This window comes from Rousettus aegyptiacus, unplaced genomic scaffold, assembly GCF_014176215.1.
Source record: "Rousettus aegyptiacus isolate mRouAeg1 unplaced genomic scaffold, mRouAeg1.p scaffold_m13_p_2, whole genome shotgun sequence".
NCBI lineage: Eukaryota > Metazoa > Chordata > Mammalia > Chiroptera > Pteropodidae > Rousettus > Rousettus aegyptiacus.
The window spans coordinates 29,158,131-29,173,777 of NW_023416295.1; the positions used below are offsets into that span (position 1 = coordinate 29,158,131).

The 15,647-nt window shown below is 35.2% G+C and overlaps 1 protein-coding gene across 1 annotated transcript in view; it reads right to left on the reverse strand.

The window, feature by feature from the left end:
* Positions 1 to 15,647, reverse strand: part of PLCL1 (phospholipase C like 1 (inactive)) — a 280,128-nt gene that overhangs the window by 23,509 nt on the left and 240,972 nt on the right. The window lies entirely within an intron of this gene.

A 15,647-nucleotide genomic window follows, 5' to 3' on the forward strand; every position in this document is an offset into this window, starting at 1 on the left:
GAGGATTTTTCTAGAAGTAAAACTAAGACCAATGAGAGAAGGTTTGCGTGTTTGGAGTATAAGTGAAGTCTAGGAAGGAGAACAAACTCTCGGGGCTTTTTAACATATTTATAGCACTAGGTATAGGATGGGCTCTCAATAAATACTTAAAAAGTGACAGTGATGAAAACAGTGATGATCCACAAATGGAGGCAGAAATTCAAGAATAAAAGTTACCCAGATTTTATAAGATCATATAAAAAATTCTGAAGTTCCGTCACTTGGATTGTTAATGATGTCTCAACCAGGCTGGAAAAAAGACAAGAAACCCAAAGAGAATTAAAGTATCTCTTTTCAGTCCTTTTATGAGCAATAACGACTAAAGTTTTATTACACTAGAACAATTTTTTTAATACTCTTTTCTAGGTTTATGTCCACATAATTCAATAAACACATCTTCAACATATACCATGTGCTGCTTCTGTTGTAATAATAAAAAAAAATTGAATGTGGACACTAGAATTGTAAAATATAGAACAGGGCCGTCAAAATATATATATATATATAATGCATATTCAGAATATTTGTGCACACGCCACATGTGCACTGCATGAATGGAGGAAAATGGCTGGAAGAAGTGACCTAGAAACCTGTGCACCTCTATAAAAATCCTGAGAATAGTCACTAGTTGCCTGACAGACAAAAGATGGGTACCCAGAAGATGAAAAAATAAAGGTGGGCATTAGGTCTACTGAGACAAGCGGCTAAAACCAAATTACCAGTCTAGTGCACATGGGTGCCTACCCTATATTCTGTGAAGGCAGAGCACCCTGGAAGGAAAAGATGAGACTGAGTAAGAACAAGCCAGAGAAGATAAAAAGGAACCTTTCCAGAGGCAGAAGGAGAAAGGAAGAGGACAAAATGTCAACCCCATGAGAAAATGAAGCTACCAAGTACAGCTGAAATGTCCATTTTTCCAAGCGGCACATAGGTATCAAGTGGACACCATGACCATGGATGTTAAAAACAGCCTTTGGAGGGAGTCACACAAATCAAGGTTTGCATCCAGCTTCATTGAGCTTCTGTAATCCACTCTTTTCTCAGTTTAAGCTCAGCACCATGCCAAAGCACAGCGCCTCCTGAAGGAGCGAGAAAAGACAATCAAGTGAGTCAGTGTAGGGAACACGGGAACAAAATTGGGCATAAGCTATAGCTATGGCACTAAAAAGAAGTTTGATTATCTGGTTTTGATGAGAGTTGGGAAATGGGGGCCAAGGAGAGAAAATAGCAGAGAAAGCTACCCTAGAAAATGTAATAGATAACATAGGTGCTGGATGTGAGAGATGAGGAGCCAGTCAGTTGACTGAAGAGAAAAAGAACATTACAAGAGGCGGAAACGGCACAGTGGAGGTGTGGGATTCTGAAACTGCCCAATGTGTTTCTAAAACCACACACAGGACTTTGGGAGTGTGGGAGCCTGAAGCGTGAAGGTACAGAACTAAGCAAAGGCTCATCCCTGAGGACCTTCTATCCTAGCCGAAAACTTGGAATTATTTTCTACACCTGACAGACAAACATCAAAACATGTTTCTCACTCAAGTCTACTCGAAAAGGTTTGTTTGTTTGTTTGTTCTTCAATCCTCTTCAGTGAATTTGGAGATTTTTTCTGGAGGTTAAAGTTTTTTACTTAAATTTTCTCTCACAGAAAGTTGTATTAGACTTAAAAGGGGATTGGATAGTATTTTCTCAATGCCTTCTGTTTCTGTTATCCAGAGTTATAAAATGAATCAACTATGTTTGGTTGTCAAAACCAATCAAAGTTAAGATCTAGCTAAGCTACAAATGAAATTTTCCTCATCTGATATATAGAAATCTCAGGATTATTGAGCTTTTCCAACAAGCTTCAACATACAAATAAATGACAGGTTCACAAGAAGACACACTGTCAAACATGGATCCTTTTGAAATTCCTAAGCCATCTAATAAATGTAAACCTTAGTAGGGAAAATCACTATAATAGACAATAGTTATAATTAGTAATAAGTAATAAATACTTAAAGACACTCCCCAAAACTTGACAGAAAACAGAAGACTAGGATGGACAAATGCTTACACTGACAACTTCATGACAGCTGCATGACAAATCCAGAAGGCACCATTCACACAGATTCGAAAGGAATGGCTCCCCCTACAGCCACGTAGCACACGTGGCACCTCAGGCCAATGCAGCCACACGTGGCACCTCAGGCCAATGCAGCCAGCAGACTGCTAACACTTATGTTGCAAAAAAAAAAAAAAAAAAAAAAAAAAAAAAAAAGTTGCTCTGGTGCAGAAATGACTAATTATGAGCTCCAGGAGGATAATTTTGGCCGCACTGATGTTTAACTTCAGTGAAATTCACAGTCTCATGTAATTAATTATCAAAGCCAGCTGTAGTTCAAGGTCTCCTGTGAAAAGTCTTCCTGGGTATCCTTGACAAAGGAGCCGAAGGAAATGACCTTCCCAGGAGCAGTTATTTAAAGAATAAGGACGGTGGTAATCACTCTGCTATTTGCTCCCTCTCCCTCTGACCAGAGAGGAAGTTCTAGAACAAAAGTATACTTTCTGAGACAGATCCAATAATCTGTAAGGTGGCGATTATTAAGTGAAGGATGACAGAAACAATTAAGCCTGAGTGGTGTATATGTAATTCAGTAGCTAAGAAAGTACTTTCTAAAATTCAGATATGGAATTTCTAACCTGGCAATGCTTGTAATTATATTGTTATACACATTTTAATGTTTTTCACAAGAACAACTGAGAATAGTTTTAAATAACCAATAACATAGAGGAAGATGTCATTTCTCCAATATTGTTATTATTACATGTACATGTATTACAGAGTTTACAATGAGTGGAGTTAATAAATGGATTGTTTACTATAAGAGCCAGAGAACTATGTTATAACATACACACACAAACACAAGCACATGCTATATATACATATAATTGTTCCTTTCAGTGACAGTCTTCCTCTCCCAGGCAAAAATGTATTACAGATAAAAGAGAACAGGAAGGAAGTTGCTAGCTTTTTTCCTCTCTGGTTTCAGATTACATGAAAAGACTCCATGGGCTGACTCACAGAATACACAATATACATTGTTATGAATGTTAATTCTTAACAATTAATGAATGTTAGTTTCATTTATTCAGATTTACTATTAGGACACAGTTAATACTAAAACACACTTTTCATACACAAGTATTTACAATGCCAGCTTCATTTTTAGCACCCCAAGAGACTAGTTTCTTGGTTGATATCAAATCCACAATAACAAACAGAGCCTGTTTCCGACAACATGTATAATAAGTGTAAAGAACCATCTGGAAGGTAAGAGAATAAGGAAGGTATGCGACCAGCCATGATTTCACCAGCAAATAAACTGTCAACAGCTCTTGAGTGTCAGTATGGTTCTATTAGATGTTGAAAATGTTCTCATTCAGGCAGTCTGAAGAAATAAACTATTGATTCAATAATGAGAACACAAGTAATTCTCTATAACATTCAACATTCCCTCTTACACATTTCTGCTTTAAAAAAAGTGAAGCTCAATGAAATCTGGAGAAATAGAAAATTAGAGGGAGACAAACCCACATTTCTGAACCTGGGGCAATCAGAATTAACTGCTGAAACCCACGCCATACTTTTAGGGAATCTAGTATATTTAAATGTATGTGAGAAATACATCTCTTAATGTATTAAAAAAAAAAAAAAAAAGAAAAGAAAAAGAAAAAAAAAAAAAGCCCTACCTGCTGAAACTAGATTTGTTAGCAATTTATAAGGGACTTCTTTTTGGCTCAAGAGACTAATATTTCTTAGGCAACAGCATTCACAAACCAATATTATTTTATCTGTTCCATAATGCCAGCTGCTGAGCAGCGGAAAATTGGGAGATTTAGAATATTCTAGTTGGTTAAGGGATACCTCAGAGAGATTTAGATTGTAATCTTTTTATCTTGAATACACTGTAAAGCAGTTAAAGAACTTTCAATCCCTGAGTCCATTGACTCAAAAGTCTATTGTGAATGGTATCTTTTAAGTAAACGCTCAAAGAGTTTGTCTATTTTTAGAATACTTAGTTTTCTCCTGGCAGATTTACAAACCAAATCTTGAGGGGTTAGTGTATTTTGCTGCATGCCAAAGGTTCTCTTCAGATAGAAAAGAAACCTATGCTCCTTTTTGTCTCTGAAAGCAACCAGCTTCACCTAATGATTTGAAAATCTTTCCATAGTCATGGGATAATGCAAAAGTCTAAGACTCAATTCCAAGTCACAGTTCTGTGATAGGGAGTTTTTTCCTTCCAGAAGTTCTCTTCTTTCAAAACATTAATATGATGATCATCATAATCATAATTATGATGGATATTTCTTGCCTTAATCAAATAGTTTTCTTAACAGTTATGTGTAAATTTTTCATGAATCTAAACTCACTTTTAAAAATTCACTTTTTTTAAAAAAAATGGGTAACATCTTTTCATAAAGCTCTGGGTTTTTTCTTAAAAGGAAAATTAAGTTCCTAATTAATCTGTTTTGGTGAATAGATACCTTCACTTATTACAAATGTTTAAAGTATTACATACTTTATATGGGGAGTAATTAATAAAAAAAAAAAACTATTACAAGTAGTGGGAAATAAGGTTAGGAAGGCAGGCGGTCTTTCTCTCCACCTGTCAGTATGAGTACATATTCTCATATATGATGTATATTTGAGCACACTGGATCTACTTAAAATAAGAGAAATTTAATTAAATTGTAAGATAACCCCTTCTGGATTGATGGAAATTTTCTTGCTGCCCATTATGATCTTTTTAATTTGGCTTTAAAAGAGTAACATTTAATTTCATTATTCTTAAACTAAATTATCCTTTACACATTTATATTTATAGATATGTATATACATGTATGTATATATACATATACTCACACACACATAGATATAACATTTTTATATGCATATTTACATAGGTATATGTGTATGTTGACAAATGTTAAGCTTTGCCTGAGTCCTGTGCTCCTGTGAAGCAGAAGGTTAAGAAATCCTCTGCCCTTTTGTGTTCCAGGAAATGGCTACTGCTAAGAATCACCATTCACCATATGACTTAGATAAGACTAATGCATATTCCTTATTTACCTGTGTTAAAGCTAGACACAAACTCTCCAAGTTCCCTTTCAGAAATGATGTAGCTGAACCGGACAAAATACCTGCTTCCTTGACTTGGCCAAACTTTACTGAAGCTTCTCTCTTCCTTAATGCTCCTGAACTTGACCCTCACCCAAGCATACTACCTCTTCTTAATGACATCTCAGATTCACACCACCCAGCCACTAGTTCTTCTAGCTTATTCACCTGTCCCAGTAAAAGGAAAATACTTTTTGCTTGACCTTAGAGAAGCTTACAGATTTAACGGAAGGAACATTCTATTTATTGCAATGGTACCTTTCTCCATATTGCAATAATAAAATCTCTCTTTACCTAGATCTGGATTTTTTCTTGCTTGGCAATGTGCAACACACACACACACACACACACACACACACACACACTCAGAGAAGTGAGCTCACGTTGTTCTGATTTAAGAATAAGGAAATTAGAAAGCTGTATCCCATCTTCTTCTTTCTAGGGTAACAAAGAAAGAACCCAAGAGCTTGTGTCTGAAAAACCTAAAAGGGTTATGAGAAAATAGAACAAAATACTTTCAGCATCATTGTTTTCTTTCCACTTATATCACTGTAGAAAATAGTTAACAGAGTTAAAACATCAGAGTTAAGACACCTTAGCTAAAACTCACCTTAGACTAAGATTCTGTGTGTAAGAAATAAATTTTCTCTAAAAAAGTTTTCCTGAGAGGAAAGTAAGATCTATTCCCTAGTCTCCTAAGTTGGAGCCAAGTCCTCTGGTTTATGATGTATCTATTCATTAGGATTCTGCCACTTGTGAATTATTCAGGATCATTATAAAATGTTGCTTTTATCTGAAAAAAAAAAAAGTACCTCCAGGAGACACTAAATTTAGTTGTACTGGAGATAAAGTGGCCTGTACTTCCATAATCATGTCAACAGTCTGGTTTTTATCTCTACTAACCTCCTGGGCAGACAGCTGGGGTGCAGCTACTCAAGACAGAAATCTGGACACCATGTAACCAGCCTGCTTATTGCTAAGAAGCATTAACATTCCATCTGAACCATCCTATATTGATGGACAATAGCTATTTGAAATCATGTTTCAGATATGTGACTTTTTCATTATGATAGATATATTAATTATACTTAAAAAAGGAACTTATCCTTTTTTCTAATGCTAATACAGCAAATATGCTTTACTATATAATTTTCTCTTTGAATCTTTTCAGCTTTAAAACACAGAAATCTCTCAAAAACCAACCTTATAATATCCACCTCTGCAATGACAAGCTGTCAAATGAATTTTATAGACACAGAATGTTGCTGCAGATGATTTATTTAGAAGGTGAGTGATTAAATTCACTTGTAATTAACAATATGACTCATGGCCAGATTTGATATAATAACAAATTAGCTACGAGGCTAATGAGTGGTAATTAAATGAGCCAGGCAGACATTTAGAACTCCCCAGACCAAGTTCTGGAGGTCCAGCACATCTTTATTTTGGTTTGTTTTCTTTTCATTATTATTTTCAGATTGTTTTGGCAACCACACTGAAGTATCAAGATACAAGGCAGGGTTTTAGAATCCACGAAAGGCTAAAGATATCTATTCTCTGCTCAACTTGTACTTCCTCATAGAAGACTTTCCTGACCTCTCGCATTAGATCAAATCTCATTATACATCCTCCATAATACCATGCAACTTCTTCACAGCACTCATCACAGAGACAAATTTAACATGTGGTGCATGATTATTAAGTGACTGCCCCCACTAGACTATCAGCTTCATGAGACCTGGAGACCATGTTTTTAATCACCAGTACATTCCCAAGCATACAGCCTAGCACCCTGTAGGAACATACAGATATCTGTCTAATGGATAAACATGGTTTTACTAAATATATATATATATATATATATATATAATATATAATATATGTATTATTAATGTTTGTCAAATTATGGATTAGAAGCCACTTTTAGGCTTTGTACCTTATTATTTATAAATGCTGGAGTGAAAAAAAGTTAACTTCTTGAGATCTCAGAGAAAGAAAGTTCTTTTATTTTATAATAATAAGACAATAACAAGGTTCTAAAAATGTATTTAAGAATACCTTTTCAGACACCTAGTCCAAGTATAAATATATCAAGCTTAGCTTATAAATCCCCAGGAACATACTTTGCTTTCTAACTATTATTCCTCACTTCATAAGGCCTAGTAACATTTTCTTTAGTGTATGAAGATAATGATACTGAAATATGAGATTGCAGTTGTTTTTCTAGAAGTGATCCATCCATTCTCTCTCACCTGCTACCTTTTTCCTGATGATAAACGATATGCATTGTAAGGCGGTGGGCTTAAATTACAGGTGAGTCCAGGACTTGCTAGGTTGGATGAGAGACTAAACTAGCTGCCACTATATATACGGACCTCAACTATGGCATCACTGCTATTTTGCCCTTCTCAGTTCTAGTCACCAAACATTTTCAGCATACAAATACCACAACTGTTTGCCAAAATTGAAATATTATTTTTACAACATACAATCAGCAAAAAAAAAATTTAATTAATTAAATTAAAATTAAAGATTAAATAAAAAAAAATTTTAGATGTAGTTCAGAAAAGGTATAGACTAGATTAATATAAAACATTCCTTTCACTATTAGGTATATTTAACCTGATAATATAAGAAATTCTTTAAATTTGTAGGTAAGTTTTTGAGCAGGTAAATACACTGCAACCTGGTTAGATAGATGTCTTGATGTAAGTATGCTTTGATGTAGTAATATTTATGTGGTCCATTCTGTGCAATTTGCTTTTTACCATAAAGCACATAACCTATGGAGTTTAACAGACCGCAATCTATATTTCCAGAGTTAGAGAGACTTCTGTGAGTTATAAATTGAATTTATCAAATTTCTATAATATTATTTGAGTATTTTCACTGCAGGGACACCTTGCAGAATGAAAACAAGGATCAAAGAGCATTTTGTTTGCAAAAACTCCCAACAGAAAGGTAATATTATTAAAACGTTAATTCTATCCAAAGTGATCCAAAAATTCAATGTAATTCTATCAAAATCCCAACGGTGTATTTGCAGAAATAGATAACTCTCCTAAAATTCATACGGAACCTCAAGGGACCCCAAATGGCCAAAGTAACATTAACAAAGACAAACAAAGCTGGAGGACTCACACTTCATGATTTTAAAACTTACTACAAAACTACAGTAATCAAAACGGTGTGGGAGTGATATAAACTCAGACATACAGACCAAGGTAATATAATCAAGAGTCCAGAAATGAACACTTGCATATACGGTCAAATGATTTTTGATAAGAGTACCAAGACCATTTAATGAGAAAAGACAGTCTTTACAACAAATGGTGTTAGGAAAACTGAATATCCACATGCAAAAAAAAAAAAAAATTAAGTTGGACCTTTACCTATCAACATATATAAAAATCAATTCAAAATGAATCAAAGACCGAAATATTAGGGCTAAAACTATCAAACTCTTATAAGAAAATGTATGGCAAAAGCTTCACAACATTGAATTTGGCAACGATTTCTTGGACGTGACACAAAAAATAACATCATTAGAGTAAAAAGACAACCCACTGAATAAAATAAAGTATTTGCAGGTAACATATCTTATAAGGGATTAATATTCAGAATATAGAATTTCTAAAACTCAACAACAAAAATAAACAAACAACCCAATTCAAAAATGGGCAAAGGACTTAAATAGACATTTCTCCAAAGAAGATACCCAAGTGGCCAATAAGCACATGAAAAGATGCCCAGCATCATTAATCATTAGGAAAATGCAAATTAAAACTACAATGAGATACCACCTTATACCCATTAGAATGGCTACTATCAAAAAACAAAAAATATGTTAGTGAAGATGTGAAGAAATTGGAACTCTTGTGCATTGCTGGGGTGAATGTAAAATGGTACAGTCAATGTGGAAAACAGTATGATAGTTCCTCAAAAAAATAAAAATAGAATTACCATATGATCCAACAAGTCCACTTCTGGGTATATACCCAAAAGATTTGAAATCAGGATCTCATATTCTCATATACCCATGTTCATAGCAACATTATTTATAAAAAGTTAAAATATGGCTGTATCCAAAAGGGTTATGGAGATAGACAGAATTTTATAACATTATGAATATACATAATATCACTAACCTATATACTTAAAAATGGTTAAGATGGTAAATTTTATGTTATGTGTATTTTACTAAGACAAGAAAAAAAAAAAAACAGAAAAAAAACAGAAAAAAATTCCCAACAAGGTAAGTATAGAGCATCCCATTTGGAAAGAGCAGTCAGGAAGAGAGAAGAGAGCAGTGGGAAGAAATCATAATTGGAGACTGTGTGAAGTAAGAATAGAAACTGGATATAATTAGAGTCTTATAGCACCATGGATTGTAAAAAAAAAAAAAAAATCAAAAGTTAGGAAAGCAAGACATAAAAGATAGTAGATATAAATAGAGAGATTTATTTACACTATTGATAAGTGACAAAACAACCAAAGTATTTAAGCAATATAACGTAGTTGAGCCACAGAAGAAGACTGAAAATAACTTATAACCATAAAATCTGATCTCATTTTTAGGTGACAAAATCTAGCTCCAGAGAAGATAATTTTTTTAAATTACATTAATTAGTTGCAGATTTCTAAACTAGTCTAAATTCCTATATAGCTCTAAACTCTCAGATAATCAAAAAAGAAAAAGTGAGAATTTACAGCCCCCAAATTTGTTATTTTGTATGTATCATTCAGAAGTATTTGCTTTAGACTTGCCAGAATTAAAGCTTTGTTAAAACTCCTTGAACATTGGCTTCTCATGGCTGGTGACTTGAAAGGCTCTTCACTTTTGCTTCTCAGGAGGCTCCTCCTTTCTTCTCAGTGAAACTTGAGGAATTTACCCACAGGGACTTCACCTCATATTTCTAAATCATCTCAAGTTTGTTTTTGAAAAGAAGACGATTCCAAGGAAAGATTGGGTGAGTATCTGAGAAGCAGAACTGAGGCCATGGAGAAGTAGGTTGGAGAAGACATATGAAAAGGAGTTTGGCCTTTGCAATTTTTGCTGGAGGCACAACTCTTAAACTTCCTCTATCTCATGAAGATATGGAAGCTGGCAATATCTAGACTAAAAGCCAGTGAACAGTGAAGTTGTCCAAGAGAAGCAAGAGGAAATTGGTTAAGTTCTCAGGATGGGTCCAGGGTCTGGCCCTCAGCTTTGGTATTTCTGTTGTAATTTTGTTTTGTTTTCACATCTCAGTGGTATCTGTCAGGGTTTAATTACATCCATTCATTCAGGGGTGATCAGGACCTCTGGAGCTGATTCATGCTAACCAAGCTCACAGGAGATAAACTGATAATTATATCACTTAGTCAACCCATTCTATCTCCACTAGAAAAGTACATTTGGAAAACAAACAAACAAGCAAATAGCAAAAAAGAAACATACACTTGGGAAGCCGAGTTAAGAACAGAGTCGCTTAATGAACAAGAGCTGGTGGTCTCAAGCTATACTCCCTGAATGTACCTTTCTTCACTATAAGAATACACGCCAAGTGATCGAAAGGCTCGTGTCAGCTGGACAGAACACTTACTCTTTTGGATTAAGTGAGATAATAAATATAAAGCACTTAGTGCAATACCTGATACATAGAAAGCATTCAGTTAATGTAAGCTATCATTATTATGGTGCTTTAAATATTCTGACAATGCTGGCAGCATGGGCTTTTGACTTACATCCTTGCTCCAACACTCATTACCTATGTGTCAATGGGAAAGTTACTTAACCTCTCAAGCCTCAATTCTCCTAACTGTAAAATGGTTGTCATAATAGCAACTTTATAGGGTTACCCTTAAAATTACTTAGGAAAATCACCTAACTGCTCATCGTAAGCACTGAATGTTCCTGAATAATATGAAAAATAACACACATTTACATGGCACCTTTTATATGCCAGACACTGCTTTAAAACTCCTTTAGTCGCTCATTTATTAATTCATTTAGCATTACTATAACCCTATAAGCAAACATAGTTGAGGAATCTGTTGCTGGTAGACTCAACAATATCAGATATTCACCAATATCTGCTCTCCTTTCTTGAGGAAGTATACACTTGAAGTCAGATTTGACCATTTGGTCAGTCAAATGTGAATGGAATGGACATGTGACACTACTTGGCAGAAATATTTAAAACCAATTGTGCTTTTCTACCTCTGGGACTATAGAAGTGTTTGTTGAGATAGAGCCCCAATTAGCCTGAGTTCCTAAGTAACACTTGCTGACCCATGATAGACATACAGAGAGAATGAGAAATAGGCTATTGTTTTAAGGCATTGAGATTTTCCTTTTTTTTTTTTTTTTTTTTTTTTTCACAGCACAACCTATCATATCCCAATCGATTCAGAAACATAGAGACAAAAGGAAATTTTCCCCAGTCCACAGAGCTAGAAAGTATCTGGCTCCAGAGTCTGTGCTCTTGACCACTTTGCTTTACGTTTCTTAATAATTGATAGTAATGTCAATATGAAGAACAGTGTATTATTAATGCATTGTTGTCATAGGGGTTCTTTTTCTAGACTTCATAAAGAGCTGTTCTTTTCTGAATGAGTTGGCTCGGGAGGGAACCTAACCTTTCTCCCACTTCTACTGCAACGAGAGCCAACAGCAGCTGCCAGAAACACTGCTGGAGTTCTCAATGGACAACGTGGAGAACACTGGACATGTTCCTTCTTTATATGACCCCAGAGCAGCCCCCAGGGGCACGGTCACCGTGGCTGCCTCTGTGCTTCCCAAAGAAAATGAAAATGTTGTCAAGATAAAAGCAGAAGGAGCAAAGGCTTAAGCAATGATTAAAAAAAAAAAAAGTTAGGGGGAAAAAAGATTAGTCATATCTACTGGACATAAATCTATAAAAAAAAAAAGACAGTTTTTTTATGGCACACACTAAAACATATTAAATTATAAATTCTCTTCACTATTATTTTTATACACCTCTGCTTGACACTTCCAGACTGCTAAAATTGATTTTTTTTGTCAAACGTTTAAAAATAAAAGATAATGGGATTTAGTTCCTTAAAATAGTCAACAGGCTAAGTTAGAAATATATATATTGGGAAAACTTGCCAAAACATTACTCTTTTGTCCTTTTGAATTTCAGTTTTATAGGTGTGCCAACCCTACAATGAAGTTCTTTTTGGACTTAAAGAGTTAGATCATTCTGAGTGGAGTCTAAGACTTTAAATGAATTCCACTTCATAGCATAGTGTTTTATCAGTGATACAGTTTAAGTTTATATCTCTCTTCCAAGAGAAGATCTTAGAATTCTCATAAGTGAAATACTTCAAAAATTAATGACAACTGACTATAATAAGGTGAGCTGTGCATGTGAAGTTGTATCTTTTGGGGGAAGAATTAAATAACAGAAAAAAATTCTCACTGCAAGATTTTAATGTTGTTAATAATCAAAAGTCATTTGGGAAGAACATCATGGAGAAAGACAGATGAAAGGAACTGTCAATATGTGAGGGTGGGGTGAGATGGTTATTTGGTCTTATGATTATCTGGAAAAAATCCTGAAGACAGAGTCATGGGACATGGATCATTATAGCATCCCAAATGAACATGGTGGCTAATTTAAGGAGTTCAATTTTGTGTTCGATAGTGAAAGATAAAGAAAAAGAGAAGAAAAGGAACAGTATAGTTGGATATTGGCATATGGCAAAAGTGTGGGGAAACGTAAAAGATCTGCTAAAAGTCTCTACTCTGGACTTATATACGGTGCTAAAATATGAATTAAAAATATATGTATGGGAGCATGTATGGGAGCTTCTAGGACCATATTGATTGTAACCTCTTTGCTAGATTCTAAGTCCTGATCTCTAGCTTGCAAAATCTAGATACTTTAATTATAATTCATATTCATTATATTGTAGAGTTATTCATTTTCATCTCTAAAAAGTTTTCTCAAGCTTCCCTATCATTCGTTAATATCATATCGATGCAATACTGAATTGCAGAAAACATAAAAAATTGATTTTTCAGTCTCAGCTCAATTTACTTTAAAGCCAATGTCCCTTTCTGCTAACTACTTTATGCTGGCAACCCACCATTTACCAGAAGGCACGTTTCTCATTTTTTCCAACTCCTCTCTTACTTGTTAGAAATTACATTGAAATTAAATATTTTTAGTGACATAAGCCCACATATTCAACCAATATTGGTTTAACCTCTAGTCCTCCTAGATAGTAAGGTGCACTTGTATAAATTAGTGTATAAGGAAACCTTTTCAGTAGGCAATGCAGAATTTTATAGGTGATCCCTGCCATGTTTTACTAATTGGGTGATTCTGTGTTACCAGCGTGGTTATTACTAACTCAACCAGCTATGACCAATGTAAACTGACCCTAGTAAACTTAAGAGAGGGATATTTATTAGAAGACTTTAAGGAGCTCTACAAATCAATTGGAAAGCCAGAGAACAAAGCAAGAATGAAGACCTTCAAATCCAAGATACAAGAAATAAAGGAAGAGTCGAAGACAGCAGGATTTTTTCAGAGGCGCCACTGGAATTCAGAGTCTCCAGCAGAGTCCAGTCTTTTTGTCTCTCATCTAAACTTTCAAATTTCAAAGAGGTTGTTTGTTCAGGATATGGAAAAGGGCATCCTGGTTAACGAGCCCACCCAATAGTGACTTAGATCTTTTGTATGCATTATCTCATTTAATTCTCACTAAACCCTAGGCGTGGATATTATTATCGCCCTCAGAGAGATTACAGAACTTGGCTGAAGCCTCACAGCTATCAGGCATTCTGCACACAGAGCCACAGAGCCTGCATCCTCCCCCCTGCTCTAGGCTGCCTGGACTCTGTCATGTGGATTGAGTTTTACAGGAGCAGGACAGGGTAATGGTCAGAAGCAGAGGCATCAGTTAAAATCTCAGCTCTGCCATTTGCTAGCTGAAGGCAAGACATTTAAATCTTTCTAGGCCTCAATTTCCTCATCTGTGAGATGGAGAGTCATATCAGGGTCAATGTAAGTTGTTGCAAGATCACAAAATTGTTGCAAAGAGAAATGGGAAAATGTATGTAAACTACTTAACCATGATTACTTGTCACATATTAAGTGCTGAATATTCAATGGCCTTTATTAGTTATATGTCTGTCTCCCTTTGTAGACTAGCCTTGGAGGCCCAGATATTACTCTTTTGATATTAGTATCCTAGCACCTTTCTCGGTGATTAGCACATTAACAAGCCCATGCAAATATCTCCTGAACAGCAAGCATTCGTATTAGGGTTCGCACTGCCACGTTGTACTCTAGTATTATAATAAGCTCCTCTTTATATTAATGCAATAGCTCTACCCTGCACCTTAAGCCAATGATGCCTATCTTTCCCAACCCCGCTCCCTGGACCCAGACTGTTAACTCATGAGGTCAGGGTCTGTATCTCTTTTGTGGGTCCCCAATGAATCTCCAATGCCTAGTACAGAGTTCAGGACATAGTAGGGCTTAACAAATATCTGTGTATTGAATTTTTATTAATATTTGTGATATGTCTTACAGTTCACCTAGCACTTCCAATAAACGTGCAGCATTTCTCTGCAGAGCAGATTAAAGACATAGGCTCTGGAGCAGACCACCAGGGTTCAAACTCCAGCTCCACCGTTTACGAGCTGGGTGACCTTGGGTAATATACATAAGTTTTCGATGCCTCAGTTTTCTCACCTGTAAAATGAGAGTAACAGTATTGGGTTGTCGTGAGTATTAAAATGTCGATTGGGATAAACTTTATAAAACAGCACCTGGCAAGGAGTATGTGTTCTTTAAATGTCAGTGATTATTAATTTTGTTTGTAGCTGTTTTTCTCCCATCACACTGTGAAGAACAAATTGCTCCAACTGCCTAAATTGTTTCTCTTTCATGTATAAAAATATGAAAAGTGGTATATTACCTAAAATCCTAAAATTAATAATTTTCGGCAGAGCAAATCATAATCTCAAAAAATTAACTTCCAAAGCTATTTGTAAAAATAAATGTATTTATAGCGACTTTTATTAAAATAAAATAATTCTACATGGATCTGGATATTCTGTAGTTTAAGGCTCTCTCAGATTACTTGCATTAGATTTTTCTCCCATAACACTTGACCTTATTCTTTCCACAAACAAGAACAGCCATATTGACTTGAACAGAAGTGTTCATGTGAGAAAAAACACATGCACAAACACCAAGCAATGGATAGGAAATTAAGTGTACTGTCCTCTGTCTCCATCACAAACATCATTGTCCTGTTATAGCAAAAAGTGTGTCAGCTTCCCCAGTAGGCATTTCCCCATTACTTAGAGCATCAATCTGGTGAGTAGGCCATATATTACTTAAAAATTCAAATCACCATATTTAATCATTGATGCTTCGCTATATGCTGGAGAGATGAGTGGAAAAATAAAGGCGAAAGGGGCACA